The sequence below is a fragment of the Amblyomma americanum genome, chromosome 7 (genome assembly GCF_052857255.1).
Source record: "Amblyomma americanum isolate KBUSLIRL-KWMA chromosome 7, ASM5285725v1, whole genome shotgun sequence".
NCBI classification, from domain to species: Eukaryota; Metazoa; Arthropoda; class Arachnida; order Ixodida; family Ixodidae; genus Amblyomma; species Amblyomma americanum.
In genome coordinates, this window is record NC_135503.1 from 31,241,997 (window position 1) to 31,268,269 (window position 26,273).

Genomic DNA, 26,273 nt, shown 5'->3' on the forward strand with positions numbered 1-26,273 from the left:
TGCCGGCGCGCGCGCGCTAATAACTTCGGCAAATTTCCGCCTCGCTCGGCGGCGTACACTCGTACCCCCCCCCCCTTTTTTTTTTCCCTCTTACTCCACAGGAAAAGAAGTAACGCACATTGAAAAGAAGTGGAAAAAAAGTAACGGAGCGGAACTGGAAAGGTTTTGCTGAACAGCGCCCGCGCGCGCGCGAACTGTTTATTCTTGCTTGTTCCTTCGAGGCCTCGCGATAAGATGTTTTTGATCGCAGCTCGCGTTTGGGGAGGGGGGTCTGTGCTCCAGAGCAGGGATGGCGTGCTTGCCCACGCGAATGTTGTGCGGTTCTCGCTCTCGCCCTCTCTGCGTGTGCGTCCTGTGTCGTTGCTGAAGTGGGCTAATGCGACGCGAGCCGTAATGCCCTGGGCGGTCTCGCCCCCCCCCCCCCCCCCCTCCCTCTGCTCTGTTCTTCCCTCCCGCCCGAGATCGACCCTACGTTGAGCCGGGGTATCTGGACTACGATCGTGTCGGTGCGCGTAGTTGAGTCGCGCACGCGACGTGAAAGAGTGCACCGCTGCGTCGTGATCGCGGACCGTCATTAGCTGGGCGGCCGTCCAAGAGAGGCTTGCCAGGGTTATTGTCCTTGGGCAACAACAGAGTGTTACGGCGCCCGGTGCCGATTACGGCCACGTTTACGCTCGTGTGAGTTTGCGTTAGCCTCTGTCGTGAAGGGACTTCGTGTTTGTACGGTCTGGGCAAATGCGGCATGCCTGGAAGCAGTTTATCCCTTTTCGGCCGGCCTTGTCGAGGTCGCAGTGAATTTTTGTCGAATGATCCCGCAAGACGAAGTTATAAACAGATACAGGTATCGGTGGCAGCGAATCCGATCGCTTTAAGAAAAGCGACATTGAGGTTAATATGCTTTCGACGCGTGCTTAGGCCGCGCGCTTACGCATTAAACGCGGCGACGTGGTACGTATAGACGTTGAGCGCGTATTCTAGGGTACGCACAACGGTCGTGGTTTGGTGTTCGTACGAGGAGAGGGGCTGCGCCGACCTGTTGGCGCAAGCGTGGCTCTGTTGAGTAGACTCCGAAGCTGCGTTTACATGCAAGCTGAGAACCGAGACACCCCTGCCTTGGCATTGATTGCGTACGACCCACGTATTCCAGTGCTTGTAGTCTCTGTACCCTGTTCTTTACACGAAACTTCGCAGTGATATTACCACGTCGAGACGACCTTGAAGGCTTATCTCGTAACGCGAGTTGGACGCTGCCGGCTCGACGCTTCGAGCTCTCCTCATGTTCTTCTCTTCGTCCGTGACATTTTCCGCGCTCTGGCAACAACACCCAGAGCGGGATAAACAAGCATCTCTCTGCGGGCCTTATCGCGCAGTGAAATAGCGGCAGTGTCCCGAGCGAGGCGGCCGCAGACGGACATCGCGTACGGTCCGCGCTCTGGCCTCGGCGTGGAAAGGGCGCTTAAAATGGCCCCTTCGGGAGCTGCTGTGTGCGCGGCCGCGTATCGCCCCAGAATAAACTGCCGCTGGGCCCTTTCTTGTTTCGGATCCGCCGCCGTCCCGGCGCTGCGCAGCGTCCCTTCGCGAGCGGCTATTTTTCTCATTATGAGGCAGCTTCGACCGGGTCCGCTGCGCTGCGTTTAGACTTCCGGCGATTTGTTTCCATTTAGAAAGCGCGCCGGCCGTCGAAAAAATTGGGGCCGTTTGTTTTTGCTCTCGGAGCGCAACGGCGGCGTGCGTCATTGAGCCCCGGCTTAAAACGAGCGGCTTGCTTCGGTCGGGCTCTCCCTCCTGTTGCTTCGCCTTTTGTTCAGGGCTGCTTCTTTTATTTTTATCCGTTACGTTTTTTTTTTTTGATCCGGTGCTGCAGGAGGAGATTGCAGTGGATCATCTGCGATATATGAGCAGCTCTGTGTATAGTTACTGGAGAACCGCTACGAAAGGGTTGAGGCTCGGCGATGAGAAAGTCGAAACGGCGACTGAGTTCCGCGGCAGAGGACGTCACGTCCGGTGCGAGGGGGCCGAGGAGAAGAGTCTTTCGCCGCCCGATAAGCTCTGTTAAGCTGTGATTGTTCCTGCGTTGATGGTGGGTGGCAGCAGCCTTGGTACACTGCGGTCAATATACGCTCGCATATCTGCCCTGCGCCGCCGCAGTGGCTCAGTAGTTATGGTGCTCGGCTGCTGACCCGAAAGACGCGGGTTCGATCCCGGCCGCGGCGGTCGCATTTCGATGGAGGTGGAATGCTCAAGGCCCGTGTACTGTGCGATGTCAGTGCACACTAAAGAACCCCAGGGAGCCGAAATTATCTGGAGCCCCCTACTACGGCTGTCACTCATAGCCTGAGTCGCTTTGGGATGTTAAACACCCGTACACCAAATTATATCTTCCCTGCAGAGAGATATCCCTCGTGGACCGTTATAGTGGCTGCCAAAGGGTTCTCTCTCTCATCGAATTCTGTGCTGAACTCAAGGCTACAGTGACAGAATGCTGGGGAGTCAATGGCTGTCGTTTAGCGCTCGCCATGCATATCCAAGAACGCCAACCGGACATCCGCCACCGCGTCCTTTTGTGCTGTTCTCGGTTCGTGCGTGCGAACAACCCGGCCGTTTTGACATTGCTCGAACACGGCCGCATCCCGCAGAACACTGTGCGCGGCTCGCAGCGGGAAAGCCCTTTTTGCGGCGAACGGGGCATTCGTCCTCGGCTTGCAGATTAGTTTTCCCGCTGCAACCCGTACTCGGCCCGGAGGCTTGTCCGCGAAACGGGAGGACCCGGAGCCGGCTGTGGGAAGGAGATTAATGCCGACTGCCGCGCTCGTCTCCCTAGCGCGTGCAAATAAACGAGAGCCTGCATCGTCGTCGCGACGGGCGCTCGTCGCGTGCCGCGAATTTTCCGACCAGAGGAGCTTGACGCGGGGGTGGTCCGGCAGAAATGAATGGCCCTGGTCGCGTAGCGGCGGGTGAGGCCGTGTTGGTTTGGGCTGGGCAGCGCTTGGGGACGACTCCTCCGGTTTATTTCTGTTTTTTTTTTTAGCGCAACGTTCGAAATCGCGCTTCCCGTCCGCACGCGCTCGCCCAGCTCGCTCGGGCGTGTCACCGAAATGGCGTCTACCGCCGCCGCGCCACTGCGCAGTTCACGACGACGGGCAACCGGGAATAACGCCTCTGCGCGGCTGCGGGCTTCCCCCGTCCCTGGACGATCGCTCGCGAGATGCTTGCAGCGCTGCGGAGACTGCGGATGGTGGTGTCAGCTGCTCTCCAGAGTGAGGAAACCTGTGTGCGCGCGCGCGAGAACGATTCGTGATCGACCGGTGGCGCATTGGATGCTTTACCGTTTTGTTTATTGCGATTTGCCGGTAAAATATTGCCGCCCAATACTACGTGATCTGCGGACAGCTGTTTTGATACTCGGGGGTGTCAACGCCGCCTGTATAGCCTTCGTAACACTGCATGCTTCTCAGCGTTCCAGCGCCCCCTAATGGTGGTGGCGACGGACGGGGCGGTCGTTTTTCTGTGGCGCTGCGCCCCGTCTGGTCCGGGACGCGCTCTCTTTCGGGATGTGTATTCTTTCTTTTTTTTAATAAACGCCGTCTGCCTCTCTCTCGCCTCCCCATCCCCCTCCCGTTTTTGGATGTCTCGCTGGTTGTGGTTCTGGTGGTGGACAATGATGGCTGGTCCGCGGTCTGGGCGCTGTGTCCGAGCGCCGCCCCCTTTGCCGCGATGATTTTGACCGCTCGAGGTTGAGGGCGCGCTGGGTTTGAGCGGTCGTTGGTGGCTGGTCGTCGGCGTCGATGAGCTGCGACGAAGCGGCCTCTGTTTCTTGACGCGCGGTCACGAGGCTAGTTTTTCTCATTTCTTTTACGTGCGCTCTGTTTCATCTGTCTGTGTGCTTTGTAGTGTTTTTTTAACTGATACGTGTTTATATTTGGTTACGCTGCATGTCTGGTTCTGGTTAGGCTGCAGTAAGAAAATGGAGCAAAGGGTGCTCAACGCCAGTCGTCAATGTCGACAGAGTCCTCAGTGACACAAGCTCCGTGCGGTTTTACCTATCGTTCCGGGACACAGCATTCATAGTCTTTTACTGATTTCACTTTCGCGAACTACAGTTGAACCTCGTTATGACCTCGTTATAAGATGAAGGGGCCCGGTGATTACTTCTTTATAGCCCGCGTTAACAGAGCTTCCAGAGGGAATCGTCATTCCTTCGTTATATCCATTAGTTCGTTATAAACCGCTTCGTTATAACGAGGTTCGACTGTAGCAATCTTCAGCAATACATATTGTTTCCCTGTTTCTAACATTGAACAAAAAAAATAATCGTTCAGTTGCCGCCAGCGGTTTAGAATTTACTGATACTTGGAAGTGTGTGGGCCCATCCTAATGTATGTCCGGCCATCTTGAGCACAAGCTTCTAACCTCAACGGAAATTGATGCTCCGAAATTAGAATCGAAGAAGAATATTAGCGTTGATCATGCGTACTGCTGAGAACTGTATGTTTATTAGGTTGCTTGCAGCGCGCGAATTGCGCGACTTTTTTTTTCTCACTCTCCCCGCCTTGTTTCATCGTTCCCCCCATATCTCGTTTCATTTCATACGAATTCCTACCGCCATTTGGATTGGACTGTGATTTATGACGATGTCGAAATTACCCGCTTGATCTGTACTTTTTTCTTCGCGTTCCAGGAACAGAGGTTGCTTCAGATGGTGAGGCGAACGCTGCTGTATAGCTCCCTTTGTTTATTTCCTCTTCCCCACCTCCCCCCCGTTACACGGCATCCTGCGCTTCTTTCGGCTGCAGAGCCCACGCGAAATTGCGAAGGCCACTTTCAGGTCGCCCTCGTTATATCCGCCGGCACCGCAGTGAACGAGCCCTCGCTCGCCTCGTGAACCTGAACTCGGCGGTGGGAGATAATCCGCAGATTAAATGATATTGTATTACATGTTCGCAAATACACGCGCGGGCAGAGCAAACTTTCGGTCCTGGCGGCGCACTAATGAGCGCCCAACGGCTAATCCGATTAGGCGCGCGCGCGCCGGCAGGAGGAGACTGCACCAGCATCGATGAGCCTCTTCGGCCAAATCCCCCAGCGACGGGGTCGCGTATGTGCGCTCCGGATGCCTCGTGCGTGTGTGCGTCGCTTGGTCCCCCCCCCCCCCCCCCCCCCCCCCGCTCTTCTTGGTGCGTTTGCAGAGAGTATTTCGTCATGACGTCAAAGCCGGTGTCATGAGAGCGGCCGCGTCCCTATAGCGCTGCCGTCCCGTCCTTTCCGCGGATGAAGCGAGCTTCGGATGCCTCGTGCGGCTGTGCGTGCGTGCGGTGCCCTCCTCTTGGAGGTCGAGCGACGACAGCACCTTGAAGGCCTAGCTGGGAACGGCGCCCAAGTTGTGCTTTGTGCGTCCCGCGCGAACAAGGAGGGGCAGTCGAAACTGCCGGCACCGCTGTGTGGTCGCCGCACGAGCGGTCGTTCAGTACTTGACGAGGAAATGTTTCTCGAAAGCTGTCCCTGCAGACCGTGGCTTTCCCTTGATCGCTTTTGTTGCGCGAGCTGGTTTAATTCGATTTGACGCGCTCTCCGGCAAAAAGGGTTATAAGTCGACACTTGTGTATGTCGTTTTGCATACGTCCCTCTTGTGTCCTCGTTTTGTTCGCGCTTAAAATCCCTCTATCCAACCGTCAAGAGACGAGAACGAAGCGTAATGATCGCGTGGAAAGGGCGCCTCTCTATTCGGCTGGCCGATCGTTACTTGAGCGTGAGTGAGCCACCTTTCCAACCTGATTGCCGCGGTGTTGGTGGCTGGACTGCTTTTTTTCACCTGGCGCTACCAACCGCTCCCTGGGCGTCGCCTTATTGTTTACTAAACTGCGGCGCGCCCCTCCCGCGTGCGTCGTGGACTGGTAGCGGCAGGTACAAAAAGCTAGTGTGGCTATCAATATGGCGGCAATCAGGCTGGAAGTCTCTCGAGATCGAAGCGGCAACCTCACCTAAAAAGAAGGCGCTCCAGCCAATTACGTCGCAGTTTTTTTTTTATTCAGATACCCTAAAGGCCCTTATGGGCATTACATGGGGGGGGGGGGGGGGGGGGGGTTAACAACAGGATATTTCAAACACAATTAGGGGGGGGGGGGGGGCAAGGCAATATAGAACATCGCGGTAAGGATCACCGAATACAACAAGAAAATAGAAAAAGAAAAAAAGGAGAGAGAATTGCATACATGATGAAAAAAAAAAGAACAACAACAACAACACTCCGTACAAAGCATGAAGATACACTTACAATGCGTCAAAGGCATAAAATTCTGCTCTTACCCAACATGCGTAAAACTGCGTTTCAAATTACTTACAAATGAGTCATGATCACGTATAGAAGCAATTTCTTTTGGCAGCTTATTCCAGTGATGAATAGCTAGAAAGAGCGGTGATTGTCGCAGGAGATTCGTACGCGCAAACATGGGACGCACTTTGAAGGGATGGTCGAGGCGGGGGAAAATTTTTTTGTGGGGGTTTGATATGGGATGCTGTAAAGGATGACGGGGCATGATACAATCTGTGGAAGTGGGAAAGTAGTGCTAACAGTCGTCGTGTTTCTAGAGACGGTAATTGGAGGGACTTTTTGATAGCCGTGATGCTGGATGTTCTAGAGTATGTTTTAGTGATGAAGCGTGCTGCTTTATTTTGTAAAGATTCCAGCTTGTTTATTAGGTAAGTCTGATTTGGATTCCATATTATGGAAGCGTATTCAATCTTTGAGCGAACTAGAGCTGTGTAAGCTAATAATTTAGTTGACTGATTTGCTAAATATAAATTTCGCCTAATGAAACCAAGTGTTTTATTTGCTTTCGAAATTATTTCATCAATGTGATCATTCCATGTAAGGTTAGAAGTTAAATGGACTCCCAAATATTTTAATGTATACACATTCTCTATGCATATGCTGTTCATAAAATATGAACTTAAGTGAACGTTACTGGCTCTGGTAAATGTCATAGTTTTTGTTTTAGAAACATTAATTTCCATTTGCCATTGCTCGCACCAAAGTGAAATTTTGTTTAGGTCGGCCTGTAAAATATTAGCGTCCTCAGAGGTGATAATTTGTCTGTAAAGCACGCAGTCATCTGCAAACAATCGAACTGTTGAGGTCAGGTTGTTACTGATGTCATTAATGTAAATTAAGAATAAGATTGGGCCAAGTACGGATCCCTGGGGAACGCCAGATTTAACTTGTGCTAAAGCGGAAAAGTGATCATTTACGGAAACAAATTGGTAGCGATCGGTTAAAAAACTTGAGTTAGTTCACTACAATGGTTGCGCTGTTCGGTTTCAATTTTCGAAATTCGGTTTTATCCGAAAAATGTAGTATACTCCTTGGCACGCGCTGCAGCTATAGCTGGCGCCCGAGCTGTCAAAGCAGAAAATCAGCGAAGTGCAGAAGCTTGGGGAGTGGTGAGACGGAGTAGCGTTGCAATGAACGGCGCAGTTGTGCATTTTGAGGTATCGCTGCTCCGTTGGGTTAGGCGCCTCTGCAGACTGGGAACTCTGCCTCGTCGCCTATATCGTCTTCTAGCGTATTCACTCTCGCCACCCGCCTTGGGCAGTTAGTTGCTTAAGCATGTTTCTGCACTGCATGTAAGGACGCAGGAACCATACGCAAGTACCGCAAGATGATGTCATGTTCTGGGTCCCACGACGGTTAAAACTGCAGTTCCATCGCTGACGGAAGCATGCAGACCACGTGACACCCCGCCATATGGCTCAACCGCAAGAACCCAGCGAAAACGTGTGGCAGCCCACCATTTAGAAACGAATTTGCACTTACGTCTTTGACTCCATCAGTTTAACTTAACTTCGCTTACATTCCTTTCGGCAAGCTCAACTATCAAATGATTTTACCGGTAATTAACGATATAAGCGCTTCACCACTAATTAATGAGCACTTGTGTGTCGTTACCTTTAATACGAATGTCAAAGCTAACAAAAAAGCCGCGGCGAGCTCTTAAGTGGTTTTTAAGTGTACTAGGAGCGCCACATTATGTCACCGTAAGACATTCGTTAGGTTGGGGAAACCTAAAAAGATTGAAAAATAATACGCCCCTGCCTGCACCACTAATGTACAACAGGCTTTCACCGAAAGACAGCGGTAATTGATCCGTGGGAAATTATATTCAGCGAAAAAAAAAAAAGGGGGCCCCGAAAACTGTGCTTTGAAAGAAACGCCGACGAAATTCCGCCGAATTTCGCAGCAGTGGCGGGTGCAGTGGCCGGTCGAGCAGGACTGTCCCCCGTGAGCTGCGTGTTGTTACAAATTCTGTTTCGCTCTTCCCTCCGAGATGCGAGGCGGCGATTTGCACCGCGCTTGCCCGTGCGCGAGCGATCGGCTGGATGCGCGGCGGCTGCGTGGCCCGATATCGGGCGCCAGAATCTATGCGCGCCCCCTTGTACGCTTCGTATGTGCGTCTTTTGCAAAGGCCGATCGATATCGAGCGCCGATCGGGCGTCTGCCCTTCTTCCCGCTGGTCTTTTGCTGGGACGTCGTCGTCGTCGCCGCTACCGCTTCTGTCACGGGGGTGGGAAAGGCCGTCCTTCCTTGCCCCCCCGGCACGTGCTCGAACCTCCTCCTCCCTCAGGTCTTTCTTGTGCCGGGGCCGCCCTTGGTTGCTTTCCCTTAATGCGCCTTCCTTTTACGGTTCCTACTGTCCCTTCTGATATCGCTAAACTCGGCGAACAGTTACAGGCGCCACGAGGCTTGATTTTCCCTTACGAACAGCATGCGCATTATCTCTTTCTTCCTTCGTTCGCGCGACGCGAGAGTGGTGAGTCGATGACGGATTACAGCTCTAAAGGCTGGTTGACACGCAAGCAGCCGAGCGAATTCAGCGATTGAGCGGCGCGTGGGGGCGAAACATTTCAAACTTGTTGGAACCGCGTCGTCTGGCCGTTCGAGCAGCCGCGACGACTCAAAACAGGTTTTCGCGCCGCGGCAGCGGGATTCGCTAGCGTTTTCGCTTGCATGCGAAGCAACTAGGCTTTAGTTGCATTTCAGGCGAGTAGCGCAGCTAGAAATGTCGGTCATTGGCTGCTCCTGTGCATGTTGAGGCGGTGAAGAGGTCATCCTCCGATTGGTCCCGTAGCCGCGTGTAACAGGTTGCTGTCGCGTTCGCGCCAAAGCTGCCGTAAAAGTCCGGGGATTCAGAAACGAACTCTCATCTTTTCGTCGCAAAGCGGATAGAGTGTGTCCTGTTGTCAACAAGTGCCAACGTGCGATCGATTCCGTGCCGCAGCTTGCCCAGGTTCCCGAGTGAAATCTCTCCGCGGAACACGCTCGCGCCGTTCCGGCTGATTCAGGGGCTCGTTCAGCTGCGTTGTTCGCATTCGCAAATACGCGTGACCGCTCCGGCGCCTAAGTAGGTACACGGGCGTCAATGCGTCAGCGACTGGCAACGCGCTCTTCTCTGCGGGCGATGATTCAGCCGCCGCTGCTCGCCTCGCTTCGCTTATTTGCTGCTGCTCTCTTGCATCGCGGCCTCGATTCCCAGAACGTCCACGCGGTCAGGGCCACGCGCGCCTGGGCGTGTTGTTGCGGCGCTCCTCCTGGACGCTCGCTTCTGCCGCTGTAGCCTGCAACAAAGCGGCCGCTGTGTGAAAATAGCAGGCAGGCTGCTGGAGCCGCTCTTTCGCTGTCCGCGCTGCGTAATTCCCTTTCGAACGTCGCTCTCGTTGGGCGTTTATTTTCTGTAGCGCCACTCCGTGCGTCGGCAGCAGCGGACTCATCTTCGGACTGCGTGCATGCATGCAGATGCAGGCTGGAGCTCGCGTTGAATGTTAATGAAAGGGATGATATGCGTACGCCTTCAATGAGGGGGCGTTATGACTGGCCGTGATGCGAGCAGCGCGCCATATAGCACGCGGTCCCCTCTCTGTCCCGCCGAAACTGAGACCGAGGCTGGTAAAATATGCTGATTCTATTCCACTGCTATTCTTTCTCGCCATCCCCCACCCCTTTTTTTTTTTGCCATTGGCTCGAGCGTTGCTGCCACTCCCTTTTATATGACAGGTTGTGTGCGGTCCATCTTTTTATTGTTGTCTGGCACGGATTTGGTACGGAGTGTTGTGGGCCGTTGCTAAAGCGCCGCGAACGCGCAGTCTGTATATGAAACTAGAAGTCAAGGAAAAAGTGGCTTTTCCGCGTCAAAGGAGCCCTTCCCTTCCAGCCAATGGCGTCGGCATATTCTCGAGAACCTGCTAGCATAAAAACGCAGGGAGTGCCAGATGAAAGCGGGTAGTCCCCTCCCTGCATTGTTGTGGAATAGTACCTTTCCCGCATTGTCACGCTTACCCACGCTAGCAGGTTCGTGAGAATCGGCCGACGCCATTGGTTGGAAGGGGAGTCCTTTGACGGAGAAAAGCCGCTTTTTTTTTTTCCTGACTTGTATCCCACTGTAGCGTCCATCATTTTCTTTGCAAGCTTTCGCTGTTCTGTCTCAGCATGGCCAGTGACGGCGGACCGCTCGCGTCTCGCCTTGCTCCTTGGCGGCCCGTTTGCTTCCTTCCTTGGCCGGCGGCCTGACGCGAGTGTCGCTGGAATGCGGAGTTGTTGCGCGCCGCCGACTGTCTCATTCCTCCTCCTCCCTCGCTGCTTGTTTTCAGGTAGCCTGCCTGCATCCGCTTCTAGCGGGGGAGGGACTCCGTGGGCAGCTGCGGCGCTCTCCGGGTGGCTGTTTTTTCTCCGGTGTGTTGGGTATCCGCCTGAGCTGCTCGCGCGTGGCTGGATTCCACGCGACGCGCGCGAAAACTCGCCAGGACCGCCCGCACTGTTGGCGTAATAGATGGCTGTGGTGGGGGTTTTTATTTGGAAGAAAACAAGAAAAAAAACGATGCGCCGGACGTTGACATTGCAGCATTCAAGTTAGGCGCCTGCACGGCGGAAGGCGGCAGTAAACGGGTAACTTAGGATGTATAGTAGCCGCGTTTACATGAATGCGACAGAAGTCGACACGAGTCCACTTTTTGAGGGGAAAAGAGCAGGTTTTGAGCAGGAAATGCGTAACTCGTTCTGCACTCATCTTCCTCGACGTTTTTGCAGTTTCGCTCAAAAAGTGGACTGGACTTGACTTCAGTCGCATCCATGTCAAGGCGGAGGAGGTGAGGTTCTTGTAGTGTAAAGGGAAAGGGGGGAGCTTGCAGTCATGTAAAGGCGGCTGGCGCTAGGCGGGAGGAGAAAAAAAGACGTCGACTCGCCACCGTCTCGAAGACTTTGAAGTAACGAGCATTAGCTGTTTGGTTTACTAGAATTGATACGAATAAGATTAATGCGAGGTATACCAATAGAAATACCTATTTGACATCTCGGATTTATGAGTGACGTCACCAGTCGGTCACTAATTGGGTTGTTATCTCGATTTACTGTGGGGGCCGCCATCTTGAATTTCTCAGAAAACTTCACGCCGAAGGGAGGTGGTAGCAGACCCCTAGAAATCGAGAAACGTGGTAAGAGCTAACGCTCCTAAAATAGAGAAGCAGAACTACAGAGCATAAAGGAGGAAAGTGTAGGGACAATTTGGGGTCTGTATTTCAGGTAAGAGGTAAAGGCGAGTGCATAAACACACATGAAATGTAAACAGCTTAACACGCGTATAATGGGGCGTGCGCGGTTTGCGGGAGCTGGAATTCGACGGCGGGGATTGAAGTCGTCCTCCGTGGTCCACCTTCTGCGTGGTCGGTAGGGCGGACAGCACGAATTGACAGAAGAATGATAATGGATTGCGGAGAATTTGTCGCGAGGGGAATGCGAATTTACTGCCGCCGCTGTTTACCTTCCGTATGTGCGGACGGTATCCGTCCATGGCAGGTCCACCGTCACTCAGTAAACCTTAGGTTGACCGAATATCTGTCGGAGTTGCCGGGAGCTCGCGCAAAAATTGCCTCCAGTAAACGGCAGCGACACCGTTCTTCGTGCGGCGCATTATCGATGACATGCGCATATACATGGCCGAAATAGGAGTATGCCTGAACGATACGACGCACGGTATATAGGCGAGTTGCGCGGGGTGAACGCCGCCGCGTAGAGCCAACTGTTCCGCAAGGCGCCCGGTCGATTGTGGAAGCTGTCCGCAGCGGCGCTCGCATATCACACGGGGCTCGTGTCACAGCACGCGACGCGGAGCACACCGCGCGCGCCTAGAGGTTTTTTTTTCTTTTTTATGTTTGCTCTCCACTCGACCCATCGATTTTTCGCCAGTTCGTCGTCGTCCCGCTGCTGCTCCTGCAGCCGTCATTTCAGGAGGGAACTGGCTGCTTCGTTGGTGAACAGTAAAGACACCCCCCCCCCCCCCTCCCCCTTTCTGGGGGCTTCACCCGCCGTCCCGTTTTCCCCCCTGCCTCGTCGTAAACCGATGGCAGCCCATTTTTAACGCCGCCGCCGCTCCCTGGCTGCTGGGGCTCTGTGCCTTGGACGGTGCTTGCTGAGAGGAGGGCGAACCGTTGGCTGCAGCCCCCGTTTTCTCGGCGGGTCTGGAGATATTTCAGGAATTCCTCTCCCTTCCAACGTCCCGATTCGCGTCTCTCTCCTGCCAAATTACCGCCGCTCGCCTCCGTCGTTGTCTGGAGGAGTTCGGCGGCCCGCGGGCGACGACTCCGGCCGGCGGCCTGCTTCTTCCTCGCTCGGGAGACGACGGGCCGCCGTCTTGCCTCCCCCCGCCCTCTCCGTTCTCCTCGAAACGTCGCCCGCTGTGTGCCGGCTGTGCCAACTGACAGCGGGGACAAATGTTCCGCGTCGTCGCGTGGTGCTGCGATCGAGCACGCCTGCTTACGACCGTTCTCCCGCCGCTGCCTTCTGTGGCGGCCGTGCTGTGCTGAGCCGATCGTTGCTTGCATGTAACCGTTCCTGAAAGCCTTGCCTTTGGGTGTGTATGCGTAGAATCTGTAGCCACAATTATACGAAGGCGGTTGCTTTCCTTCCGGTCGGACGAGGCCAGTAAACTTTGCCTGCGCGATAGATGGTCACTTATTCTCCCGCATAAGTGACGGATCATCAGGGATGGTCCAAGCGGCTAACTGAGCTTGTGTATTTGTCTTTCAGCCTTCTTGCGAATATAAAATCCGTTAGGGAAAGAGAGAGGGCAGAAGCCGCAACTAACTGAGGCCTACGCTGCTTTGTCCGAGTGCGTAAGGCCTAAAGTAAAATCGCGCAACGTTGTGCATGGGAGAGAGCGACCATCACCGGGACCAAACGGGCAACGTTCTCTTCGTATCCGGGGTAAGCGCGCGATTTCCGGTCACGAACGTGCCCCACGACGGCACAGCGTACCGTTGCATTCCGTCTATTTTTCTCTACTTTTCTGACGGGTGAACTTTGCCCTTTTTGTTATTTACCGCGTACGCTTTTGGTGCGAAAACACTGCTTCAGTTCGTCAAACCCAGTTAAGAAACTTGTGGTGTCCCTGAACTTGAGTGCGCAGAAATAAGTATCGCCACGACTGGGTTTCGAACCTGTTGCGGCGCGAACAGATCTGCTTCGCCAGCCAATGCACGATGGCACTGTGCTACAGCCGCAGCCGATCACGCCTCGTGTTGTTGTTTGCCTCACAAAATGGCACATGCCCACAAGGGGGATTGCCCATAACCGGGCGGTGACTATTTGCATTGCACATTGCATGCGGCGAGCATGGGATGACCTAAAAAAAAATTGGGCAATTCAGTTTCCGTGACAGAGGTGGTTAGGGGGTCAAACAAGCTTAAATTTAGGCAAGGGAGTGGGTACAAGAAAAAAGGAGAGAAAAAAAGTAGGAATTGCGAAACGGAATTACCCAAATACGAAATCTTATGATGGTATGGGCAGTACGAAAGCTTATGATGCATGGTAGACGTTTTCTTTCTAGAAGATCATTTTGAACGGCAGAGCAAATATTTCCATTGGTACGGCCAAGCATAGAAGCGCCTGGTGTTAAACTGCAACACATTCTCGCGCTGTGCATTGCACATCGTTGTCTTCATTAAAATCTATCTGCGGTGCGAACGGATCAGATCAGCTTAACCTTGATCAGTTTAATATCGCCTCCAGACGTGCCTACGACCCAGCAAAGCAAAACCATGAGCCAACCAGGCTAAGCACATTCTTTCGCATATCTACTCGGTTTAACTGCGTTAAAACCTACCACTTTTTTTTTGTCTTTTGTGCTATTCCCTTTCCCCTGGTGCTGTATAGTCAACCGTAATTGTTTTCGGAACTTGTCGTTGACATGAATCGCTACCATGTAGGCGTTAATGTCGATCTCACGGTCACCACATATACGTTCTGATTACGCTGGTTCAGTGTGTATCTATTATCGCTTGCGGGATTTTGCGCGGCAGTTTATTTTTTCATGCTCGCCTCTTGGGGTTACCTGTGGTTAATGTTTTTCTTCTCTGCTTTTTCTCTGTTCGCAGGATTTTCCAAAGGGGCCGATTGGGTAAGTGACGCCCTTGCCTCCGTACATCTGATCACTAATTCCGCGGTAAGATCTTCAGGCGCGGCAGGACTGGCTGATCGCGTTGGCGTGAGCCGTGCGCGTGTCGCAGTACATTTCGAAGTTGCTCAGCGGTCCCAGCCTACTCTCGATGTGCATTTCTTCATTTGCTGAGGTCAGCTTGTTATGTTCCGCAGGTACGTGTGAAAATGAACTTCGAAAGATACCTGGGGCTCTCCAGGGCCCTTTGGTTTTTATTGTTTCGTGCTCCATCCGTGAGAACGAATACCAGCTGACTGGGTCGCCTGGTAACGAATGATATATATAAGTTTTCGTTTCGCTCAACCGCGTCCCGTATGAGTCCGTGACGGTATACAGGCGTTGGTGTCGTCGTCGCTTATCTTAGGTGCGCTTATTCGGTGTCGCATTTCTGACAGGCACCGACGCGGGCCCACGCTGCCTGCTTTTTTTTTTCGTTTCTTCCGAGTTGCTCCCCTCGCGTAAATAAGCCGACTGGCGCCCAGAGTGACGCGGGCTGCCGTCAGCTGTGGCGAAGTGGTGACATGCATTTCGCCCGCTGCCTCGAGACGGCCACGCCCGGCGATGGGAAGGTTTTCCCCGAGAGCTCCTCGCGCGCTCATGCGTGCTCGCGCGGGAGTGCCGAGATAGTTCGACGAAGGACGCGTCGCGCTATAGTGTGTGGAGCGAGGTTGGTCGGCCAGAAACCGAAAGTAGGCAGGGTAGAAGTGCGCGCCCTGGCAAATGTGGGCGTTCGTATACGCGGACGAAGCCCGATAGGAACAAGGTCAGCCAGCCATGTGTCGGTTCGCGTTGCTTGAGAGACCGGGTACGTCTCGGGGGCCATTACTCGTGCGGGGAACTAATAGGTAGCCTTCGGCCCGCGTCGTCGTAGACTCGTAGCTCGCCACGACGGCGAATGGTGTCCTCGGATTCTCGCCAAAGGACCGAACGCAAAAAAAAAGGGGGGGGGGGGGGGTAAGTTGGAAGCTTTTGCGTATATGTGAGTGGGAATTCTTGACGAGTGGGCTAGCTATGCTTGTTTGTTCTTAGTGGGTTAGCGTCTCTATGCTTTTTTCCACAGACACCTTTTGTACGTTGGAGGAGTGATGAAATGATCAGTGACCGTATTCGTCATCAAATGATAATACTCAGCTTCCGGAAATATCACCAGGGTCTGTGACCGCTGTACTGTTTGAAAAAAAGCGCTTCGAGATATTGCTAGAGGAAGGCGGCGATTGAATGAATCACCGGACGTTAGTTTTAGTTCGATTGTTTGCTCATTCTTTCACGTGCTCTGTAAACGTCGGAACGAACCAGTTCTTGGGCATCGTTGTCGCTTACATTTCGAGCGCCGTCGTCATGGAATGTGGTACTCGTGCACTCCGAAGCGCTACAGCCGAGATGCATTTCCGTCACGCGTCAGTCGCCTGGACGCAGTGCTGGCGACTGCCTTTGCGGTGCACACCTCAAGAGGAACCACGCTCCAGTCGCTGAAACGAACAGTGAAAGCCCGCTAGCCCATGCAAATACCGTCCTTCTGGGTGCTTCCCAGAGCTCGACCCGCAGACGGGCGGCGCTGGTCGGGAGCTCTGCGGACGCCCGCCCTGTTCTCCCGGCAAGGCGACAGCAGCCGTGCGGAGCGAAAGATGATCGAAGAAGTAGGGGGGGGGGGGGGGGGGGAGGAGGAGGAGAGGAGAGGAGAGGCATTCCTTGTCCGGCGGCGGGACAAGGAGGCCAGCAGTGCGCGGTGGGCGTTGCCGTCTCGTTGCTGCGGCCCACCGTCCCGGCTTCCATCTACGCATCCCTCCACCTCCACGGTGCGGCGCAGAGACGACGCTGCGGCCGGGGCCCCGGCGGCGTTTCCTGCCGGTTCAGCCACCCAGAGAGAAACCAGTCCTCCTTCCCGTGGGCGTCTGTCCGCGCTGTCGTCGTCCGGGGGTCGGCCTCCTCCGAGGCGCCCGCCGGAATGCCTGCGCCTGGTGCTAGCGTTTGATCCCCCCCCCCCTCCCTCCCCCTTCTGCCGCCGAGTGCGTCAACCGACTCGCGTGAGCGGTCGCCAGCCGTGACCTGTCACTCGCGGCCACCTGTACACGAAGAGGGACAAGAACCGCGCGAATGCAGGGGGGCTCCCTTGTCCGGACGACGACTAGGATTCGGCTGGGACCCGTCGTTGACTTCACTGCCGCCGCTGGGCCCCGATGGCTCACGACCGTCCGGTGCGGGGACGTTGTTCTTCGTAGAAGCAGCGTCTCTGTGCGCGGCCGTCAGCTGTGGCTGTTTCACACGTCGTCTTGGGACGACGCGAGGACATCTGGATGAGCCGTGAACATTACCGGCGCATATTTGAGAGGTTGTGAATCCCTTGTTGCTTGCTTCTGCGCTCTCACTCGTTCGCTTCGATAAAGCGAAACACAGGAATGCCTGTTACGCGTTAGAAAAGCCCAGGTGGTCATGGTTAAGATGGAGTCCTCCAACGCGATGCCGCTAATGGCACTCAAGTTTCTCTAGCTCGTAAAATCTCAGCTTTTATGCGCATGGTGCCCTTCGGTGGTTCGTGACATGCAACATTGGAAATATTCCGAAATTCAATAGCGGACAAAGATGAAAATTGACCGCTTAGGGAACAGGTTGTAAAGGAGACAACGCGCGTTCATTATTGCTGCCTCAGGCTGTTTTGAATCTTCGTGTCGCTTTGTGCGGTGGTCGTTGAAGTTCGACCGCTGTGCGCTTTCCGCCGTAGGAAAAGCAATTACGTTTTCGCGCTTCCGGGAATAGTGCTAGCAGTGCGTTTTAACGGCGCTCGTAGGGGGTTGTTGCTTGGGCCCCTTCCCCCCTTGTGGCCGCGCACTTATCTTCGTGGCCCATCGCCGCCGCCTGTGACGCCCCGCCCTTCGTCTCCCTGAACGTCTCTTTCTCCTTCCTCCGCCTGTTCTCCTCTCGCTAGGTGGCGTGTCCGCTCATGTTTCGACACGTCCAGGCGAGGGCACAAAGCACACGCGTGTGCCTTGTGACGACCTCAGTGTTGCTTGATTAGTCGGGTCCTTGCGCCGGTTGGTGCACACCTCTTTTTTTGCGTGTGCGCCTCCTTTCTCGTGTCATCGATCGTCGTTGGAGTTCCACACCACGCGGGCGTCAGCTGACGGAGTACCTGGTCGTGAGTTTCTCTAAATAAGGCAGTTGTAGCCCTGTGCAATCCACATCCTTCCGTCCCCCGCCCCCAACGACCATTGTGTTGAGTATGTTGCTGGCAAGTTCTAAGTGTAGCTTGGTCTTGCTAGAGGCGCTGCTATAGCCATCTCTTAATTTCCGATTAAGTATGTCGTACCGGCTGCGTCTCTGGAACTGTTCCAGGGCTGCGCGGGAGTTCTTCATACTTCGCTTAAGAAATTGTTACGCGAGAATAGTAAAATGGGGCATCCGATACAAAACTTGTATGGTTGCAGTAACGGAGCTCTCATGCTTAGCCGATCTCTTCGGATGATCCTGGTATGCGAAGTTAGGATGCATGGAACGATGGGAACTGTAGGCAGCGCTCGTGGGATGGCGCCCGTCTCTTCGCTACTGCAGGAGTGTCAGCACCGACGTGAAATGACTCCGTGGAGCTTCCACTGCGTGGACTTTTCACGGGAGGACGGGACGCGCAGGTCCCGAGGGAGCAGCAGCCAGTGCTTCTTCCCCGCGTCGAGGTTTCCTCACCCCTCGCTCGTTCCTTGAGGCTCAATCCGGAGTTGTGCCACCGGGGTGACTGCTGCTGCTTTTTTTTTTGTGTGTGTGTGTGTCTCCCCGTTCTTTTATCGCAGTAGTGTCAACTGCCTTTTTACGGGTTGTAGACCCCTGTTGGCAGAGAGTGAGCAGCGCCGGCGGCCGTTTTTCTTCTCCCCCTCTTTTATTTCTCCGTGTTCGGGCCGGGCCCTGTCTGCCTACAACCCAGCGTGCGCGATGGTGTGACGTGCACCCCCCTACCCACGCGTGGTAGTCGACGGGAGCGGGGCGAAGCGATAGTAAATTATCATTTGCGTCTGCCGGAGAGACTCGGGAGAGGGACCGAGGACTCCCCACTGCGCGCTCCTCTCTCCCTCTGTCTTTATATGTATACATATTTTTTTTTTGTCGCTATGCTCTTATGAATGCAGTCGCCGAGTGCGCACATCGGGACGCCGTCTTTGCGCTTGCTTTGCACCAATGCGTTCTTGTACACCTACGGGAAGGAACTTCGGTGCATATTCCTGTTTTTTTTTCTTAACGCGATAGCGTTACGCAGCCCGTGACGCACAAAAGGCGTCGTCGGCATCGTTGACGGCGAGCGAAAAATCCCCGAAAAATGGCCCGAGAAGCAACGTAGGTGGCAGGTTGCATCCAAAGCGGCGTTGTTTAAGTCGAAAGTAGCGCCGATTTTTTTTTTTTTTCGTCTTGAGGGGTATAGCGTGGAACGTTCGGCCTTCTGGTGTACCCAGCGTTCGTCTTCAAAAATGGAGCTCGGCTAAATTGAATTTGACGAAAATGCGAACACCGCGTTTAGATTTCGAAACTATAAAGCTCTGTTCCCTTTTTGATCGGCAACACTGCGAAATTGGGAGAGGACCAGCATGAGGCAGTGGCATGGTGCCGCGCCTTCCCCGCACCTGGCTGCGGTCGTCTGTGCGAGCATTCGTCTAACGGTGAAAAGTTCTAGTTCACCAACTTGAAGCGCCCACCGTGCGCAGCAAGCGGCCGTCCGCTCCCCATTGTTTGGCCGTTGCGCAGAGTCGGAAGGACTCTTCCGCATGCGCCTCGAAAACGAGCGCGAAATGTTCGCGTTTCATAAGGAAGAAGAGCGTGTCGCTTTTGTGAAAAAGTGTGTCGCGATCAAGAACACTACAGCCGTCGCCATCACCCCCCTCCTACTTACGTGGTGTCTGGAGTCATTGCAGCTGTGACGGACAGTGGGTTGTGAGTGACTTAGGTTAAGCATTCTTGCGGTGCTCTTGAACCCTGCCTTGTTAGCGTGCTTCCTCACCGCACCGGCTTAGTAACCACAGCTTCTTTCTTGCGTAGGTGCGCTCTTGCCCCTATGCGTAGGGGCGGCGTGAGTGGCCGCGGGGTCGCGTCTCCCCATTTCACTATTCTTCTCTCGCTTTAACTACGCGAGCAGTGCCATGAACCTTTCAATTTGTTTGTGCTTTGCGGTTGCGCCTTCGATGCGTCTGACGTTGCATGCTCTTGAATGGGCCCGTTCCTATAGAGAGTGTCCTAATGACAGGTTCATTGGATTGCACGGTTTCTTCTCTTTTTTTGTATTTACGGCACGGCGGCGTTGCTTATTGCCGACGTGCTTATTGTGCTTCCGGTGGGTACACCTGGTTTAACCGAATTAACGTCCTCCTTTTGTGCGTCCAGAGCTTCCGAACGTGCGGCGGATGTTGCTAATGCGATCGTCGTCGCGTCGGGTCGAGGGCCAGCAAAGGACAAAATAAATCTCGGAGAGGCTAACTGCGTCGAGTCGTTTTCGCCGTCTTTCCATTTGACTTCCATAGATGCGCATTTGCTTGATCTGAGACCCCAGTCGGGTCGGTTTTTTTTCGTTTTTTTTCGTTGAATGTATGGTACGTATATCGTTCGTTCCGCGCGCATCTGCCAAGCATGTGGGCTCCTTCTGATGAAGCGATTTGCGCTCGGCGCCGAGTTGGAAGACGGTGGGCGGCGCCTTTGCTTCCTTCCGTCGTTCTCTCTTTCGCTTCTTCGAACGCACTTCAAAGAGAATGGGCTCCCTTTGTGCCTGGGCGGTCCGCGCCCGGTGCGTTCCTCGTTCCGGCCAGTGCGGAATGGACGGCGGCGGTGCCTTGAAAAGCGACGCCGTTTCTTCCCAACACGCTTCCGGGATCCGGGAGGAAACGTCGTTTGCACTGCGCCCCTCTCCCGTTCTAAACCGTGGCCCTCTTGCCTCCTCGTCTTTCGCTGCAGTGGCGCTGTGCGTCGCGTGGTGTGTATATATCAAGCGCAAATGGCGGGGGGAGGAGGAGGAGAGAAGCAGACACTGAGGGTTGCCGCTGCTCCGACGTGCTGCCGAGACGTATGGCGTGCGCTCGGTGCCAGTACCGAGACCTCTCCCCCTCCCCGCCTTCTTTCTCCTTGATTGTGCAGCTGTCTTTGCTTTCTTTTGCTCGCCCGGTGCGCCGGCGTTGCCGTTTATTTCGGTCCGTTTTGTGTCGTCTCTTTTGTGACTGTCGCCGTTGTTGTTTTCGCTTCGTCGTGGCTGCTCGGCACGTGCTGGTTATTCTCTCTCGACGCGGAAGTCGGTGTGCGCGGTGGTTTTAAGAGACTGCGTTCTCTCTCTCTCTCTTTCTGCCTCGCTCGATCTTTTCACTATTTTATTGCTGGCCGAGGCCGGCCTTTGATCTCGGAATGTGTGCGCCGTTGGCGGCCTTTGATAGCCGGCAGTTTTCTTCGCGGCTGTATGGTTGCTCTCCTGCGGTAGGTCCTCCGTGTGTTCTCTTACTCGCGGGAGGGAAGTGGTTAAGTTAACCGCTGCGTGGCGCATTCGCGCAAGCCCCGTTACGGTGTCGTTTCGGTTTACGGTTACCGCGGCGCTCTTTCATGTTCGATTTTTTCATTAATGGTTGCAATGCTTTCAGGCTTAAGCATTATTACTCCTTACGTGACATAACCGTTGCGAATGACTCGATTTTTTTTTTTTGTTCCGGTAGGCGTTTGCCGGATCGCTTTGAGATAAGGCTGTTCGTCCCGCGACTTCTTAGCGCACTTTGTTGCGGTGTTGATATCATACGCGTGCTTTATTGGGGTAAGTTTTTCTTCGATTTCAGTTCTGCCTTTTTTTTTGGAGGGGGAGAGGGAGAGGGGGTTGGCGTTCAAGGGACAGAATTCTCTGTCTGTTCACCAGTTTTCCATTTGGCCCGTGAATCGCGAGACACTGGAGGCTGTGTGCGTGGAGAAATGTAACTTATAAGCTAAACGTTAATGACCGAGAAGATTGGAACCTCGGGGAGACTGTGGCGCCCCCCTATTACAAGGTGACTCGTAGAACACCAGAGCGCTTTCCTTAATTTATACTTGGTTGTCCAATTTGGGTGTCCTAACTTCCATTAAGAGTCTCCTCGCCTGCCAGTGCTTGTAAGAAAGAGCCCCATGTTTTCGTCTTTACACATGGTGGCTCTTGCACGCCGGCGGTCCAGGTGGAGAGGGGCCTCGGCTCTGTTCTGCGAATGCTAACGGGCGACCAACGGCGCGCGGGAATTACAGCCTTTGCTTCGCCGTGTGCTGCTGGTGCAACAACGGAGACCTGGTGGCCCGCACTCAGCTCGGCGGGAGCGAATGCCGTTGGGCGAGCCATCGCGCAGCGCCCGTTAATGGCCCGCTCCAGAGTGGGGCCGGGCATTCCTCTGTCGTGGTGCGCGCCCCCACGCGGCGGTTCCGTGAACCCTCCATCGTTTCGTAGTCGTCATGGGGCGGAGCAATGGAGGCCCCTGCTTTCGAAAAACTCTGCTTACTGCATTCCGAGCGAAGGGGAAAAAAGGCATGGAGATGTTTTCCGCAATCGAGATGTGGGCTTGGCGGAACCCCCCCCCCCCCCCCCCCCCCCCCCCACCAGAGTCGTGAAAGCTTGTCAGTTTGCTTCGGTCTCAACATTCTACCCTGCTGGCTTTTCGCTTTGCGGGATCCTGTCAGTTTAAAGTGTGGGTTGCAGGCCTTCCCACGTTAAAGTCGTCCAAATTCTTCCTTATCGGTATGTGCAAGACCTTTGCCTAGGGTAAGTTTCTTGTTCTGTCATTCACCGATATTGAGGCGTTTTTCTTGCGTACTTGCGCGTTTCCTCTTTTGAAGCCACGCTAAGGCGACTTCCATCGGTGCGTTTCGCGTTAGGCCATGGTCCCTCTGCTTACTCGTTGAAGAAAAAACAAAACGTAGAATACTTCTAGCGTCGCTGTCGAGCTGTCAGCCCGCCGGTCGGTCGGTTGCACCGTTGGCTTCCCCAACTCCACGTTTCGCGCGTCGCCGCTTGTTTAGCTTGATCGCTTTGCCGCAGCCAGCGCGACGTCGCCGCGCACTTGCTTTGAAAGTTCGCATTTTAAAACCGAGAACGCGAAATGGCGCAAAAGTTGGAAGCAGCAAGGTGTATGGATGCGTGCACGCACTACAGGGCCGTAATTATAGGGTCAAACTCTATATAGTCACTGCGTAGGCAGGAGTTTCTCGCTGCACGATCCAAAAGAAGTAAAAAAAAAAGAATGAGCACGGCCCGATAAGGCGCTCGGAGAGCCGTAATAGGGGGCCCCACTTCGTGTGTATACTTTGCTCACCACCCTGTCCTCAGCTACGAGAAATTACTAATTCAAGCGGGGAGCTCCGCTAAACTGAACTGTAAAAAAAAAAAAAAACGTGCCTGGGAGTAAGGCACAGTTCGCGCTAATTTCAGGCTACAGAGGCGCCTGCGCACACCTATGATCTTCCGTTTTTTTCTCTCTCTCTCCTCCTCTGTGTTCTTTTTCATTATCCCCTAAGGCGCTTGTTAGCAGAACGAGTGACCCAGATTCCTGCGGCGTTGGTAGCCCGGTGATTAGCCGTGTGTGTGCGTTGCGAGGCTGCTGCCGTCAAAGGCGGCCTTGCGGACATCGGTATGGAGCTGCAAATTGCTCTTCGCTTAAAGTGCAGCCCGCGTGCGCGCAGGCGCCCGTGCGGTGACGCCGTATAGCAGGAGCTGCTGCTGGTGCTGCTTCGATGGAGGAGAGGCGTTAATTAGTCGCCGATCGGCGTGTCGAAGCTCGGCTTCTGCATACGGGCGCCGGCGGTCGGCTCGACCTTGGCCCTGCCTTGTCGGCTTTTGTTAATGACTCATTCCTTCGCCGTTGTGCGCGCTTTAGCCTGCGGTGGTTTAGTCGAGTGCGCCGCACTTAACCCCGATGGGGATATGGTGGAAGTGGAACGCTGCTTGGTCGATAGGCGGTGGTCGCGTACGAAGCAACAACGTATCATTGAGGTGAGCTTGCACGCAGATTTGTGCGAGCGCTTATCTTTATGTATGCGTGTACGTCAGTAAATAGATATGGTGGGGACAGTCAGGTATGCTGGCGGTATAGGTATACTGAAAAACGTGTTCCTGCTTACGTCCGCGCGTGTTTTTAGGCAATGTGTCGCCGTACATCTGTTGGCGAGTTTTGCCAACGCCATCTAGATGCATTTGGATTCGCCTGTAGTCACGGAGCGCGTAGACAGCGACACTTTCGTGTTTTGTAATGAGTTGTCTGAGCCAGAAATGTGCCCATTGTTCTTACGGGACAAAAACATCAGCCCGGGTCGCTTCCTTTTCGACCGACTCGACGGAAGCGCACCGTCTGGCACGTCCACCTTCAGTGTGTCGTCCGTCGATAGCGTTCGAAATCCTTGAAGCCGAAGCTGAGGTTTTAAGCCGAGGTCTGGGACCGCGACCTCTGGGTCTGAATCTGAAGAACGTGCATGTCAGTTCGCTTTGGGTCTCAACACAGCGACCAAAACGTGCCGCGCGCTGCGGCTCGTGCCAGCGCTCACATAAGTGTGGTCAACCACATCCACGAGACTCGCGCTACTCGTTCATTGTTCCAGTCTCACTCGCTGTCGTTGCGGTACTTTTACAGCGCAACCCTATTTCTGGAGGCCGGTATACTTCACTTGCCTGCGTCCTTCACGGCGCCTTCCCTTTGTCTGCCGCTTAGAAAAAAAGTTATTGACCACACGGTTTTCTCGTGGAGCAAAACGCGAGAAATTTCTCTCGGATCGTTCCTCCCCCTTCCCCCTAGATTGCATTTCGTTCCGGACTACGGACCTATCTGCGCCGTTAGCTTCCGTGCAGGCGACGTGGTCCACTGCGCGTCTAACGTCTCCCGGTATGCCTCTCTCCGCGAAATGCCTCGCAGCGGTGGCGGGGCGACAGAGGAGAGCCGGCGGCCGTTCTCGCGCGCATCATTTCGGCGCCCTACTTCCTTCCCCTTCGTGCTCAGTGGAGCGACCGTGATGTCGTCGTCCCCGTGCTGATCTTCCCCTCTTCCTCCATGGTGGAGATGCGCACCGGCTGTGCGCGACCGTCCTCCCTCCCGTATTATTCGCGAAGGCTCGCGATGGCCGCCGCCTGTTCCGTTCGGTCGCCCGCTGGGTCGTGAGAAAAAAAAATAAACGAGAGGGGAGGAGGAGGAGGGGGGGGGGGGAGGAGTATGCGGCATGGACCATCGCCGACCCATCTTTTTCCCCCTTTTGTTTTGGCTTTTAGACTCGACCTTCTGCCCACTCTTTTTTTTTTATTATTCGCTGGTCTTGATCGTTTGCCACTTTCTGTAAAACTTTTTTTTTTACATTTAGTTTTCCTAAAAATGACGCTACGGAGGTCTTTCTTGCCTTCTCTTTGTTTTATCTTTCCGCACTCCCCTTTTTGTCTTCCGTCTTTCGCCCTTGGCGATGGCTGCCAATGACGTGTGGGCGCTTTGTATGTGATTTCGTTTGGCACGGCTGACATAGATTGAAGACCCGCGCTTGTGGCCGCAGCTCAGGCGAAAGGTCATTTACTCTTGCGGTCCGGATATTTGCTTGCACATCTTCTTCCTATCTTGTCTCTCTGTTCAGCGCCTGGTTTTTCTTTCGTTTCGATGTCTCGCGTTACGTTCGCACGGCGCTCGCTTCTCTCCTCGATTTTTCGTGGCCGATCGTTGGACGGCGTTCTCTTGCACAACGCTTCCTTTGCGTCATTGAGGCGTCATTTTTACCGGCCCCCAACAAACGCCCGGCTGTTGCAACCGGTCTCCTGGGTGCCGCTCGGTGTTCGGGCAGTCCTCTTCCCAAGCCAGCCAGCCGTGCACTGCGTCGCTTCTCTTCTCAGTGAAGCCACCCAAAGGCCCCCCCAAGTATTCTGCGAGCAGTTTTGTCTCTCCCTCAAGCGCGCCTTCCGTCTTTCGCAAGCACCGGGGATCATTTTTCTCCTCTATCTCTTTCCCGTCTATTTTCTCCTTTCCTTCGCTGCTGTTAGTCGCTGTCGTGAGTGTGGTGAACCAGCGCGGCCGTCCTAACGCATATATTACCCTTACACGAGGCTGGAATGCTGGCTCGGCCATTTTATATCTCTCGCAGGAAGGCGCCTGCGAGCCCGACAAGTGGCTCCGGAACTTCGTTGATTTCCTGGTACCCATAAAAGGTGCAGGCTGTCGCGGAGTAACAAATGCGGTTGCAGTAAATTGTCTATTTCAAGGACACCGACTTTAGTAGATCGCCTCAGGTAGAGCATCTGTCTGGGTGCAATATTTCTGCAGGTATCTGCGGTGAATTGCTAACCGCACATAAGTGCGGTAAGGTGTAGTTAGCGGTTAAAGTGCCTTTGTTTCTGTGTTCCATCTTCCTCGTTTTGTTGTGGCGCTGTCTGCATTTCTGATGCATATCTGGATCATGTAGGAGACACCCGCATCCTCGTTGGCTGTCTGCCTTAATGACTTGGTTCCAGCTCACAGTTCGGTAGAGCTGCTGACGCACTGTCGAAAAGCGACAGATCCTTTCTTGGTTACTGAGTCCGTTCTTCGCACCTGGATACTATAGTGCGGGTGCTCATACGGGGCACGGTGACACAAATTGTAGACATTTACTTCATTACCTTAGTGCCGCTACGGCGTAGTAGTAGTTCCGGGCAGTATTGCGAATAGCAAGTCCGGCCTTTAGTTCGCAACAAAGTACACCCAACCCGTCCTTATCCACCATCACGATATTACAGAGTCGGTCGTAAATGTTCCACTCATTCTGCTTATTTGTGCCAGCAACGTTGAGCTTCGAGTCCTGGTGTGGGTTTATGGTGTTTCTGAACATTGGTAAGTA

General features: G+C 54.2%; 1 protein-coding gene across 3 annotated transcripts in view; it reads left to right on the plus strand.

Moving 5' to 3' along the window:
- PlexA (plexin A) overlaps nt 1-26,273 on the plus strand; it is a 320,585-nt gene that overhangs the window by 173,894 nt on the left and 120,418 nt on the right. For 2 of the 3 annotated variants that reach the window (XM_077631663.1, XM_077631664.1), the window contains one exon: nt 14,416-14,438. The exons of the other annotated variant lie outside the window; for it this stretch is intronic. The gene's annotated coding sequence lies outside the window, so the exon portion shown is untranslated. The remainder of the gene's footprint in view (nt 1-14,415; nt 14,439-26,273) is intronic. 3 annotated transcript variants of the gene reach the window in all.